The sequence below is a fragment of the Mauremys reevesii genome, linkage group 7 (assembly GCF_016161935.1).
Source record: "Mauremys reevesii isolate NIE-2019 linkage group 7, ASM1616193v1, whole genome shotgun sequence".
NCBI classification, from domain to species: Eukaryota; Metazoa; Chordata; order Testudines; family Geoemydidae; genus Mauremys; species Mauremys reevesii.
In genome coordinates this window covers 84,136,518-84,149,158 of record NC_052629.1, presented here as the reverse complement: position 1 = coordinate 84,149,158, position 12,641 = coordinate 84,136,518, and the positions used below count along the sequence as shown (strand labels likewise).

The 12,641-nt window shown below is 41.6% G+C and overlaps 1 long non-coding RNA gene across 2 annotated transcripts; it reads left to right on the top strand.

The window, feature by feature from the left end:
- The first annotated feature begins 2,436 nt into the window (after nt 1-2,436).
- On the top strand, nt 2,437-11,915 carry LOC120369026. Of its 2 annotated transcripts, none has more exons than XR_005582898.1 (3): nt 2,437-2,476; nt 9,384-9,441; nt 11,570-11,915. It is a non-coding gene; the product is annotated as an uncharacterized LOC120369026 (long non-coding RNA). The 2 variants fall into 2 exon arrangements; XR_005582897.1 differs by lacking the exon at nt 2,437-2,476 and adding an exon at nt 7,562-7,673.
- Nucleotides 11,916-12,641: the final 726 nt, after the last annotated feature.

Genomic DNA, 12,641 nt, shown 5'->3' with positions numbered 1-12,641 from the left:
CCACCGCCAGCACCATGGACCATGGTGAAGTTAGCATAGCATCTGATCTCAGTGACAGGGCACCAACAGAGCCACAGCAGCTCATCCTGCCCTGTGCTGCTCTCTCCGGATGAGATGGATCGCTGCCAGCCCGGAGGAGAGATGTGCTCCCCAGCTCCGGCGACCAGATGTCCTGATTTTATAGGGCCAGTCCTGATATTTGGGGCTTTGTCTTATATAGGCACCAATTACCCCACACCTAGGGTGACCAGAAAGCAAATGTGAAAAATCAGGACAGGGGGTGGAGGGTAATAGGAACCTATATAAGAAAAAGACCCAAAAATTGGGACTGTCCCTATAAAAGTGGAGCATCTGGTCACCCTATCCCAATCCCCTGTCCTGAAGCTTTTTCACACATGCTATCTGGTCACCCTATCCCCAGCCCAGCCAGCTGTGTGTGAGCATTCCAATCCAGCCCCTGTTGCTTGGGCTGGCTGCGAGGAAGTGAGTCACTTTCACTTTAATTTCCTCAGCAGGCAGGCTGCCAGCCTAAGCAGCACCTCACCTCACCCCACCCCTGCCGGAGGGGAGTGGGGAAATGAGAGTGCTCCGTGAGAGGGTGGGGAGGGAGGAAATGAGGGTGCTCTGGGGGGGGGGAATGCACCCTATGGGGGGCAACAAAGGATACTGCCAGAGCCGCCCAGGCTGCCTCACCTCAAACCGGGGGAGAGAGTCACACTCACAGATGAGTTCCTTCCCCCACCCCTTCCCAGAGATCCCAGCAGCCAATCCCCTCCCTCAGACTGCTGCAGGCAGCGCATTCAGCTCTCTCTAGGACCCAACCCTTCTCTTACATGCTCTACTGCTTCCCATCTATCCCAGCTCCTGGCCCTATGCTGCCTATGGCTATGGACAGCCCTGCATATCAGAGGTAGTCCAGGGCAATGGTCAGAGTTCTCACAGGGGTCATAACATGAAGATCCAAGGGGCTGGGTCAGTGTGTTGAGGAGGTGAGGTCAGACAAAGTGATAAAGCAGAGTCAGGAGAAGTAGCAAGGCAAGGAAGTCTAGGAAGCAGCTGGCAGGCACTGGTTTGTTGCTCAGACAGCTTCCTTTTCCTTTTGGGGACTTTATATAGTCCACGTACCCAATGAGAGTGGTGCCTGTCCATCCAATCAGGGGCATGGCTGCTGTGAGCCTTTAGCACTAAGCCTCTTGGTCAGGGGCACAGCTGAGTGCATTGCTGTTGCACCGCAGCTAAGGCTGACACCTAAGGATCTGGATCCAACACTGTCACTCTTGCTTTTTAAATATCAACAGTTTTTTAGTAATTATTTTTCAAATCACTTTAGTTAATTTTATATTAAACAACTCTTATAGACTACATATGAGAAATTCAAATGTGTTGCTTAACACAATAGGAAGCCTAAAAACTGCATTTTAAGAAACTTAAACATTAAGTTGCTTAGGAGAACAATCTCAGTGACAGTCAATAGGGCTTGTGCTCCTAAATCATTAACTAGGATTGTAGGATGGGATTTTCAAATATACATAATGAAAACCCTGATACCTAAGCCATCGGCATTAATATTTCCTTCTCACAACTGTTTATGAGCAGCAGTATTTTTGGTACTTGTGAGATTTTTAGAGCAGTTTTGTGATGCTAAGGACAGTGTGATGTTATTTGATTACAATATGACCATACAGAGCATTGTTGCAACCACTGTTATATATTTACAGCAAACTTGTACAAAGTTTGTCAAGTGAGGTGTCTATGAAAAGGTTATGATTTGCTGGTTATGATTATGCTATTGGTATGCATGTATCATTTTTGCATTTGAAGTTGTAAGTATTGGCTCTATACCTGGATTTCAAATGTTTGCTCCTGGGGTACCACCCACAAGGTAGCTAGCCAGCAGATCTTGGAGAGACTATTCAAATTAAGTGGCTCATCAAGAAACACTTGGTTGACAATGGACCATGGGAGACGCCCATCTACACTGAGTGGACTGTCATGTAAACATGCTGTCTGGAGTGTAGGTAATGGCTTCCTGCAATGACTGAGCGAAGTTGGGCGTGGACATGTGACTCCAAACTCCATCTTGTTGCTGTAATTTTCCACAGTAAGAACAATGGGTTTCCCTCCATATGGCAGAGCATATAAAAGGCCCTGGAAACCCCTCCATTTTGCCTCTGTCCTGCTCCACCCTCTATCTTGCTTCAGCCTCTTTCCAGACCAAGCCTCTGGACTATGAACTTACATTAATGGGAGCATTCTAACCAAGGGATCAAGGACCTTCTAATGATTTGGAAGCAGCCAGAGGCTTGACTTAAGTCAGCAGTTTATTCTATCACTGCTACAAACCTGAACCAAGAACTTTGCAATTATTGTATGTATTTGATTCCTTTAACCAATTTTAACTCTCACCTTTCTTTCTTTTTATGAATAAACCTTTAGATTTTAGATACTAGAGGATTGGCACCAGCATGATTTTTGGGTAAGCTCTAAGTTATATATTGACCTGGGTGTGTGGCTGGTCCTTTGGGATCAGAAGAACCTATTATTTGATGAGACCGGTTGTAAAAAACCCACTCACCTTTAAATCCAGTGTTTTTGGTGGTGATATAAGAACTTGAATGCCTGAGGAAACTGCCTTTATGTTTTCTTGGTAGCCAGTGTGGTGAAACAGAAGTTTACTTTTGTTGCTGGTTCGGTATATCCTATGGGGGCTTAGCCACCAGTGTTGGGGTGTATCTGCCTATTTCTTAGCAGTTTGTCCTGAATTTGGCATCCTCAAGTTGTGACCCATTGAGGCATGGTTACAGTCAGGAAGGGAATTTCTTTAGTACAGTTTCTATGGCAGTTTGTCTGGGTAAGAAACCAAGTAAAGCCAGAAAACCAGATTAAAACAAATCCCACATCTTCTCCCATTAGAAGAGTGGCTGTCCTGTTACTGGAAGTGGTGATTTTCAACTGATTGTAATGTCCCTGCTTGAGAAAATAATTAGTGACTCTTTGCAAGGAAGCATTATCAGCCTTTTGTTTATCCTAGGCAGTAATGTTTCTGCTGCAGGGTTTGGATTAAGGCCATCATGAGCCATAGGAACACCATGCCACGGGGCCTCCTGGGATCCTGCCTCCATGGTATGTCCATGTCTCCTAACTTGAGTGTGCTAGAGAGACAGTAGTGGCAGCTATAGAAGACCCCCTTCCCTCAGAATAGTAGCGATGATACTAGTGGTCCCCGTTCCCTCACAAGTGGGTCCCCCACTACTTAGTCTCAGCAGTCAAGGCATAAGCATGTGGGTGGAAGGGTCAGGCTCATTGTGCTCTTCTGCCACATGGAATCCTTTGCTGTGGTGGTATTGGTGAGATCCCTACAGCAGAATAGTGAGTGTGATGCACTGGGCAGTACATACTTTTCAGAAGTTGTATCTCGAACTGTCTAGGCTCAGACAAAATTCACGGTATCATAATGTTTTCAAGTTATTTTGTTTTTTCCCAAATGCAGAGAGCTTTTTAATTTTTTAAATTTTTTTTAGATTGAGCTAAACTTCTGTTATAATCACATGATTCCAGGAGCAGGGCCCAATGCACAGACCTCTAATGCATCTGCCTTAATCCCGCCTGGGTCTGATTAAAGTTATTGTTCCTAAAAAGGAGAAAAAACAGTTTGTTTATGTAGTAGACATCCATCCCATAGACTTTTTTGACCATCTATACATTTTAGGGAAAAAATGGGTCCCTGCAATAAAATTATGTAGGCTGTTCTAAAACTATAATAGAAAGGGTGTTCATTCTCCAAGTACTGTAAGAACTTTTCATAAGGAACAAAGCTTTCAAAGATCCTATGTGAGGATTCATTGAGCTCTTCTTTGGCATTAACTCAATACCACTCTCTCCCGGACATATGCTCTTTTAATTTACTGTTGGGGAGGTGTTTAACCAAACAGTGACATGAGAGAGCTTTGTTACTACTGGTTATGCTGATAAAAGTTACTGCTGTGCTCTGTTGTACTTATCAGCATACTTGCTCTTCCACAGCAAATTATCTACAGTAATATCAAGTTCTAAATTTTGCCAACCAGCATCTGTGTGTGTGTGTGTGTGTGTGTGTGAGTCTGAGAGAGAGAGAGAGAGAAAATTCAGTTAGATTGTTAAATGGGTTTGTCATTTTATTTAGTATATAAGGGGAAATTTTCATAAACACCCAAGCGACTTTGGAGACTACATCACTTTTCAAAACAAGACTATATTCCTGAAGGAGGGCCTAAGTGCAGTAGCAATGTATTTAGCATAGTTATCAGCTCTGTATTGCAGATAATGTGCCTGATTCTCATTTACACTAAGGCCCCTTTACACACCTCTATTAATGTGGTGTATAAAATTGTGTATTAAAAAAGTGTTTATAAAATTAATTTACTCCCCTGTTAAGGCCTTTTAACATTGACAGAATTGTGCCAAGTGAACTCAGTGCAAATGAGAATCCAGTTCAGTTTCTCCATAGCCATGATTATCCAATATAATTCATTAAAATGAATACAGGAGGGTCGTAAGGAGTGCTAAATCACTAGCTATATCAGAAACTCTGGTGTTCCATGTATCCACAGACCAAATATAGCATGAGCAGCAGCAAAAACTATCCATGCTGCCCTTAGGGTTGCCAACTTTCTTCTCGCACAAAACTGAACACCCTTACCCCACCCCACCCATTCTCTGAGGCCCTACCCCCCACTCACTCCATCCCCCCTCCCTCTGTCTCTCACTCTTCCCACCCTCACTCAATCTTTTTCATCTGGGTGGGGCAGGGGTTTGGGAGGGGTGAGGGCTCCGGCTGGGGTTCTGGAATCTGGGTGGAGCTTGGGATGAGGGGTTTGGGGTGTATGAGGTTGCTCTGGCTGGGACTGAGGGGTTGGGGCATGGGAGGGTTCAGGAGTGCAGGATCTGGGTGGCACTTACCTCAGGCAGCTCCCGGAAGCAGTGGCATGTTCCCCCTTGGCTCCTGTGCAGAGGTGTGGCCAGGTGGCTCTGCATGCTGCCTCATCTGTAGGTGCTGACCCATAGCTTCCATTGGCTGTGGTTCCCGGCCAGTAGGAGCTGCATAGTTGGCACTTGGGGCAGGGGCAGGGGCAGCGTCCAGAGCCCCCTGGCTGCCTCTATGTGTAGGAGCCGGAGGGGGGACATGCCACTGTTTCTGGAGTCATGCAGAGCCACAGCAGGCAGGGAGCCTGCCTTAGCCCCACTGTGCTGCCAACCGGACTTTTAACAGCCCAGTCAGCAGTGCTGACCGGTGCTTCCAAGGTCCCTTTTCATCCAGGTGTTCTGGTTGAAAACTGGACACCTGGCAGCTCTAGCTGCCCTATCTCAACCTTATTCTGTGAAGGGGGGTGGGGGGGGCAAGAGGCAAATTGTGGATCTAGATCCATACGGTCCTTGGTCTGTCTCCTGAGAGTTCCACTGGTTGCTATGGGTTGAAGTTACATTTGAACTTGATTTGAGGGCTCAGTACTGCTCCACATTGAATTCAATGGCAGTGGCAACAGATTCAGGCTCCAAGACTTTTATGAAAGAAAGGGCAGAAAATATACTCCAGAAGAATGAGGGAACAGGTGAAATAAAAGTCAAGTATGTAGAAAAAATATTAATACTTTCAACTTTACTACATCTAGGCTTTACCAGAGAATACAAAGTTTTATTTAGGGCTGCAATGGGGTTAAAACTAGTAAAATCACACACTGAGCAGGGTGAATGATTAGAGGGAGACTAAGCCTGAAAGTAGGAAGTGAAGAACTACAGTGATGTTTCTAGAAAGGATTGTAATATGGTTGTTGGACTCAAGAGACCCAGTCACTAAATGCCCCTTTGTTTAATATATCTACTGTAGTTAATTGAAGATAGGAAGCTTTATAGGAGCAGGCTTTTAGCTGTCTATGGAAACATCTGCATTAAAGAACAATTTTAGATAAGGCAGGCAGTTAATTGGGCAGACATGTGACCTTATTTTCTCCAGAAAAATACAACTGCAGTCTCAGAACAGTTTCCCTTAAAATTGCTAGAGTATGAGGGCTTTGCTATGAGTTCCCCAAGTTTGCTGCCAAAAGTCTTTTTTAATCAATCAATAAAGTGATTGCTCAGTACTACACTGCAAATGCACTGTTGTATTTATAGCAGGAAGTCTCCCTGATTGTTCAAAAGCTGCATGCAGGCATCATTCCCCCAACCTTAAAATAAAAACAAAAAAACCCCACAACAATCATCTGAGCTACCCAAATTCACTGTTACCTCAGGGAAAAGCCTTATATGAACCTAAAAAACCCTCTAGCGTATATACCAATATCTATGATTGAATTATCCATCAATTGTGGCTTTGTTACAATTTTTCTACCACGTGTTGGAGAGACACTGGGGACTGAAAATGATCAAGTGACCAAAAAGAAGACAATTTATTTAGCCCTTTATGGTAAAGCTTTGAAAATGAAATCCTTATACCTTCATACAATTCAGGTAAATAAGCTGAATGCTGAGGTGGGAGGAAGGAATCCTTTCCCTATAAAGATAGGGAACAGATCTTTTTTTTCCACCCCACTCCCTCCATAAGCCACAGTAGCCTCCACTTCTATTGTGCCACTCACTCTGCAGGTAGACAGGTCAGTGGATTCATTATGCTATCCTGTCCACAAACTCCTCCTCTGCATTGCGGTCCAAGGAACCCCTTCAGAGCCATATTTAATCGTTTTAATTGAATATGCGGCCCCTGTGTGGGATCCCTGACTCCTATGTACTGCTATAACGACCTGTCACACCTGTGGAATTGCCCCCTCTCTCCAGTGTAAATAGCTATTAGGATCCAACCATCAGATATTATCTGAATCTTATTTGAAGTGAATGAGAATATTTTTTCTGTTTCAGGTCACATCTACACTTACAGCTTTTGCTGATATAATAATGTCTGTTGGGGTGGTGGTTTTTAATGACATTTGTATGGTGATAAAAAAACAAAACACAACCCATGATGTAGATGCAGTTATACTGGCATTTAGGTGCTTTTGTCAGTATAGCTTACTTTACTCAATGAACTGGTATTATTTATATTGCCAAAAGCACTTTTTTCCCCCAGTATAAGCCGTATCTACAGTAGGGCGCTTTGCCAATATAGCTATACTTGCAAACCTTTTCTAATGTAGATTAGGCCTCATTGTGGAAAGACACTCAGCTGGAGAATCCTTAGGCAAATGTGTCCTACAGCACCACATAAAGAATCCTGATATCTTGACATGAAGGAGGGAGGTTTATGAGACTCTTAAGATGAATCTGCAACCTCTAGAACAGGGTTCTCACAACAAATTTTTTGGTGATTTCAGAGTGTGGCCATCAACTCTTGGTGGTGGCCACTCTGACAAACACATCTCTCTGTTCCTGCCTCCCATGGCCCTTCAGCAAGAACCCGGGGAAGACAGGCTGAGAACTCACCAGCCGCCTGTGGAATCCCAGGCTCCCCGTACCCCAGCCGGGTGTGAGCTGCCCAGGGAAGCAACCCAGTCACTGAACACCACAGTGTCTTCCACTGACAAGAGCCACCTCTGGTACTGCACACACCAGCTACACATGTCTCCAGAAGTGCTGCCCAGAGCTCCTAAGGAGGCTGTGTGGTGCAGAGTACTGATCCCTGCTGGGGATGCAGCGGAAACATCAAGGTTGGTTGCTGCAGGATTGTGCGAATGCTTTGCCCTAGCTTTGGAAGCTGTTCTGGACACATAACAATCCGCTAGTGGCCGCATGTGAGAAACACTGCTCAAGAATGCCTTGCTCTTAGAACCTTTGCATTCTCCAAACCTCAGCTTTTCTGAGCATGAAGTAAATTGTCACGAAGAATTAAATCATGAGACACCTTCAAAAATCTTCACCAACTTGTTGTCTAGGAAAAACACTTAATAATCAGGATTAAACATATCCTTCAGAGGAGGAGATAAACTGATAAATGTATCAGCAAACTCTCCTGGAGTCTGATGCAAAAGATGTAGTAAACTATCTATGTGGAAAGAAGAATAAAATAGCTCTGAAGCACATTCATGAAAAATATATAGCCTTTGAAATTTTGGTTTATTTTAAATAAGTAAGCAAAAGGCATTGAATGGGTTCACATTCTTGGGATCCTTAGAGCCCGCTTTTTAAAAAAAAAAAAGATTAATATGAATAGATCTTCACATTTATAGGATGGCTTTTCTTGTCAGGATGGTCAGGTGTCTGACTTCAAAAATGCATTCATGCACAAGTGTCTAGCTGCTAGTTTACTTGGATACATATAAGAATCTCTCCTGATTTGATATATTTAAATCATGATCATCACCAACTGGCTATTCTCAACACAAACAATTGATTTGCTTCATACTGCACCTGATTTGTTGAAGATCAGCATAGCCTTGGATATAAATGCTGCTATGGTGTCACTTCTGCTATCCTAAAATTCAAGACCCTGTTGTATTCCCATATCTGTGCTTTATGCACCTTAGAGTAAAAGAGAACAGTTGGAATCTCACGTGTTAAGAGAGGTGGGCTGCAGAATTTGGACCTAGACTTTCTCCAAGTTGATGGTAGTTGGATCTGGGATTTTGATTCAGGGTGTTGCCATGTCTCATGATTTTATCGTAAGTCTTGTGATTTTATTGAGCACCTTGCAATATTCGGTGTGTATTCTTAAAGTAACAGCTGTTGGAGGCAACTGCTTACATGAGAATCTTACCTTTAACTTAAAAAACAAGTTTGCAGCATAATGTCTATGGAGAAAAGTTTGAAAATATGACTTGACTGCAGACTCTAAATGCTCAATAAGTAGAATGTAAATAACCCAAAATTTAATATTTTTAAAAATATCTCATGATTTTAAGTCAATATCTGATTTTTGGGCCCTAATTCATGAGTTTTGAATCCAGTTACAACCAATCTGGACTGGATTTGAACCAGTGATCTAGTAACAAAATCCTCCATATCCCAATAATCAAAGTTGTACAGCCCTAATGATACTAGTTACAAAATGCTGAGGTTCCTGTCTGTGACTTACTGTTATTTGACTCTACAATCATTTAAAACTTTTGAAAAAATTTAATTAACTTTTTAATAATCTCAGATTACTATTTTAAAATTATTGAAAAACCTAGGGACATTCTGCATGTCATGAAAGATCTCTAAGTGATTTGAAGATATATGGACATTTATTTGCAGAAGTTTAATTGTTGCACAGATAATATAGATGCATTTTATTGGGTATTATGTTTGAAAGCTGCATATATTCACACTACTTCAATTCTGTTTTATCAGCAAAAGGAATGTTTAGTATGTTATCAGTGTCATCTGGTATGAGGAGGATTGCTTCACTGAATAAACCATTACACAATTATTTATTTTAGACTGTAAAACTAATGGGGAAAGCAGCAGTTGGAGAAACAAGATTGAAGAACTGCGAAGGTGATTTTATTTTTGCCAAATAGTTCTTTAGCAGCTATGTAAGTTGTTGGTTGCATGATACCCTATGCTGGGCAGGGTGGACAGCCTGTTGTAGCAAGAAAAGGGCAACTGGGAGATCTGCTGCATTTCCTGTGTACCTCCAAATACTGTGGAAGCCCCTCTGTAGGGTTGGACTCTGTGGTTCTAAGACAGAGAGATGGAGCCAGGGAACAGTCTCTCTGGAGTATGTGCTTGTGCAGATTGGGCAGTTTTCAGTTCAACAATCCACCTGGAAATTATTGCTGATTAATCCACCAGCAATTCCCTTACATTGGGATTGAGAGTGTGGCTACTGGCAGTGGGCTGCATAATAGTATGGCTTTTTATGTATGGAAAAGGAGGAGCTTTGCAGGCATTCTGGACCTACACGTAGACTTCCCTGCTCTCTATTGTTTCTAAGATATTACTCATATTCCAGGGGGATCAAAGCCTCCTTCAGTGTGACAATTTATGTTAATTGCAGATGTATAAGTCATTTATAAAAGATTAATTAGTAGATGTTATAAAGATGTTAATCATAAGTAACGTGTTTTATAGCTATAAGCAACCCATTTATTTTAGTCCAGGAGTAGCAAACTTTGTTATAAGCCTGTGACAGACACCCAAAGGAGGATAGATGGTTCTAAGCAATCGATTGACAGTTATATAGTAAAAATATAGTTTCTGAACAAGCCTGATTGTAGAAGTTGCTATATCATTATCTATTCAGTATTTTTTACAATCAGCTATTCAGTGTAAGGAGATCCTTAAGAGGGGATTATCATAAATGATTAAAATACTTATGAGATTCTAAGCATTACACATTTAACAATTAATTAACCATTTATTCAGTACATCAGTTTTTAACACTATACAAAGTATGTATAAATATACCCTTTAATATAAAACGTGACCCATACTATAACAACGGCAAGATTTCTGTAGTACAGGTCATTGTCAGCCCAAGCTCACTTAAGTCCTATTCTGTCATATGTGCCCCATTCTGATCTCCCACTTGGCTTTAACTGACATTAGGTATGACTTGAGGAAGGGATGGTTCAGGGTGTGGACCACTAGCCTGGGACTCTGGAATCCTGGATTCAATTTCCTGCTCCACCTCAGACTTCCCGTGTGACCATGGGCAAATCACTTAGTTCTTCTGTGCTGCAGTTCCCCATCTCTAAAATGAGAATACTTCCGTACCTCATCAAGGAAGTTGTGACGATAAATATATTTAAGATTGCGAGATGGTCAGATACTGTGGTAATGGGGACAATCATTTTAAATAACACACACACACACACACACGAGTTTAAAATAGAAATAAATAGATAAGCAGGGAAATACATGTTTAAGAAAATTTTGAAATGAGATGTAACTGCTGCTCTTGAATGGCTGAGAATTATGCTAATTTTTGTTTTCTCAACTCCCTCGCTTCCCAAGTAACCTGCTTGTTTTTCTCATCCACCTGTTATGCCTTAGACTGTAAGCTCTCTGAGAGACTGTCATTTGCTGTATGATTTACATGTACAATGAAGTCCTGACCTGATTGGCCTTTTAGGACCACTACGATATAAACGTTTAATAATAATAATATATTAACCTAGAATGAGGAATGAAGTTCACAGTTATAAGCAATATCTGAAGTAGCTGCAAGAGCTTATTTATTATATTTATTATATATATACTCCTCATGCTCTCATGCATCCTATTAGCTGCTATATAGTTTACTTGCCTGAATCCTTACTGATTGCATTAAACATTATGGAAGTCAAACTGTTTTGCATTCAACCATTTAAACTACAACTCAAAGTTTCCATCCTGTATGCACATTCTCTCCATCATTCTGTGCAAAGAACTTCTATCGACATGCATTTGAGGACAAGGCTCAAATTCAGCCTTGGTGAAAACATGCACAGCTCCTATTGACTTCTATGTGAGCTGTGCTCCCTTTATTCCAGAACTGAACATGGTCCTCCAAGTCCTATGTGGTAAGAGGAGTGACCAGCTACGTAAACTAGTACGTTAGGCAAACTTATAAAAAAGACGTTTCATATGAACAACATTTTATGGAGCCAATAGCTTTTTGATTCCCACTTCTATTTTTCAGATATTCAAGATTCAGGCAGAAAAGAAGGCTTAAGCATCCCCACAGTGTTTCTAACCCTTCATGGAAATGAGCCTGACCCAAACCCATGCCTCGGAAAACCCCAAAACTTAGGCAAAGTTTAATTCTGCACACAAAACTGAGAGATCTCTTCTGTGGCTTGCAGAAGGTCGGAGGCTCCTTCCGGAGCTGCTCTGTCTGTGCCCCTGACCCATGAAATCCTACAATTGATCTTAAGTGGTGGGAAGGGTCTTGCATAGTCCATCTACACCTTGGTGAACTTCCCCCTGTGTGTTTGTACTGATAAGGACGCTAGATACTATAATTTCTCTTAAATTTAATTTAAAGACATTATGTTTTCAAAATCAAAAGAACAGAAGAAGTAAAAAAAGAAAACCATTAAAAAACGACCTGACCTGTCTATAGAACAAGGACAAATGGGAGTAATTTAAGTAATTCCTCAGTTTTTTTGCCTGCAATCAGTAAAAAAATTTAGATTAATTTTTTTTTTTTAATTGTTGTTGTAGTATGTGTGTGTTTAAGTATGTAATTTATCTCTTGTGAAAAAGAAAAGCCAAAAAACTAAAAAAAAAAAGAGAGTAGCAAGTGTGATTATGAACTTAATGTAAAAAAAAAATTATAAAGTTGTGCAACTTCATAGATCTAGTATGGTTAAATGCCTTGCAACTCTGCTTTGCTGGCTCAGATGGACATTCATTTAATATATAACACAATGCTTAATTATTGCAAGAGACTAATGAAATGTGTTAGGTCTTTTATATATATATCTTGCTGCTTGCTGGAACCAGAAGGCTGAATCTACATGGAAGTCCACCAGTGAGAAACTAGCCTCACTCTGATTCTGAAAGACCCCTATCAAATCCTGTTAATTACCAAACACTGCTGTGAAGTGAGAACTGACTACCTGCCCCATGTTCTGACACTGTAATGACTCTCCAACTGATGCGGTCTCCTTCTTTTTCTCTGGCGTTGCTGTCTTCTAGACACAACAGGAGTAGAGGAACAGGAAAAGAGTGGGCACTTTGTCTTTGTCTGCTGACACTGAGCCTTTGAA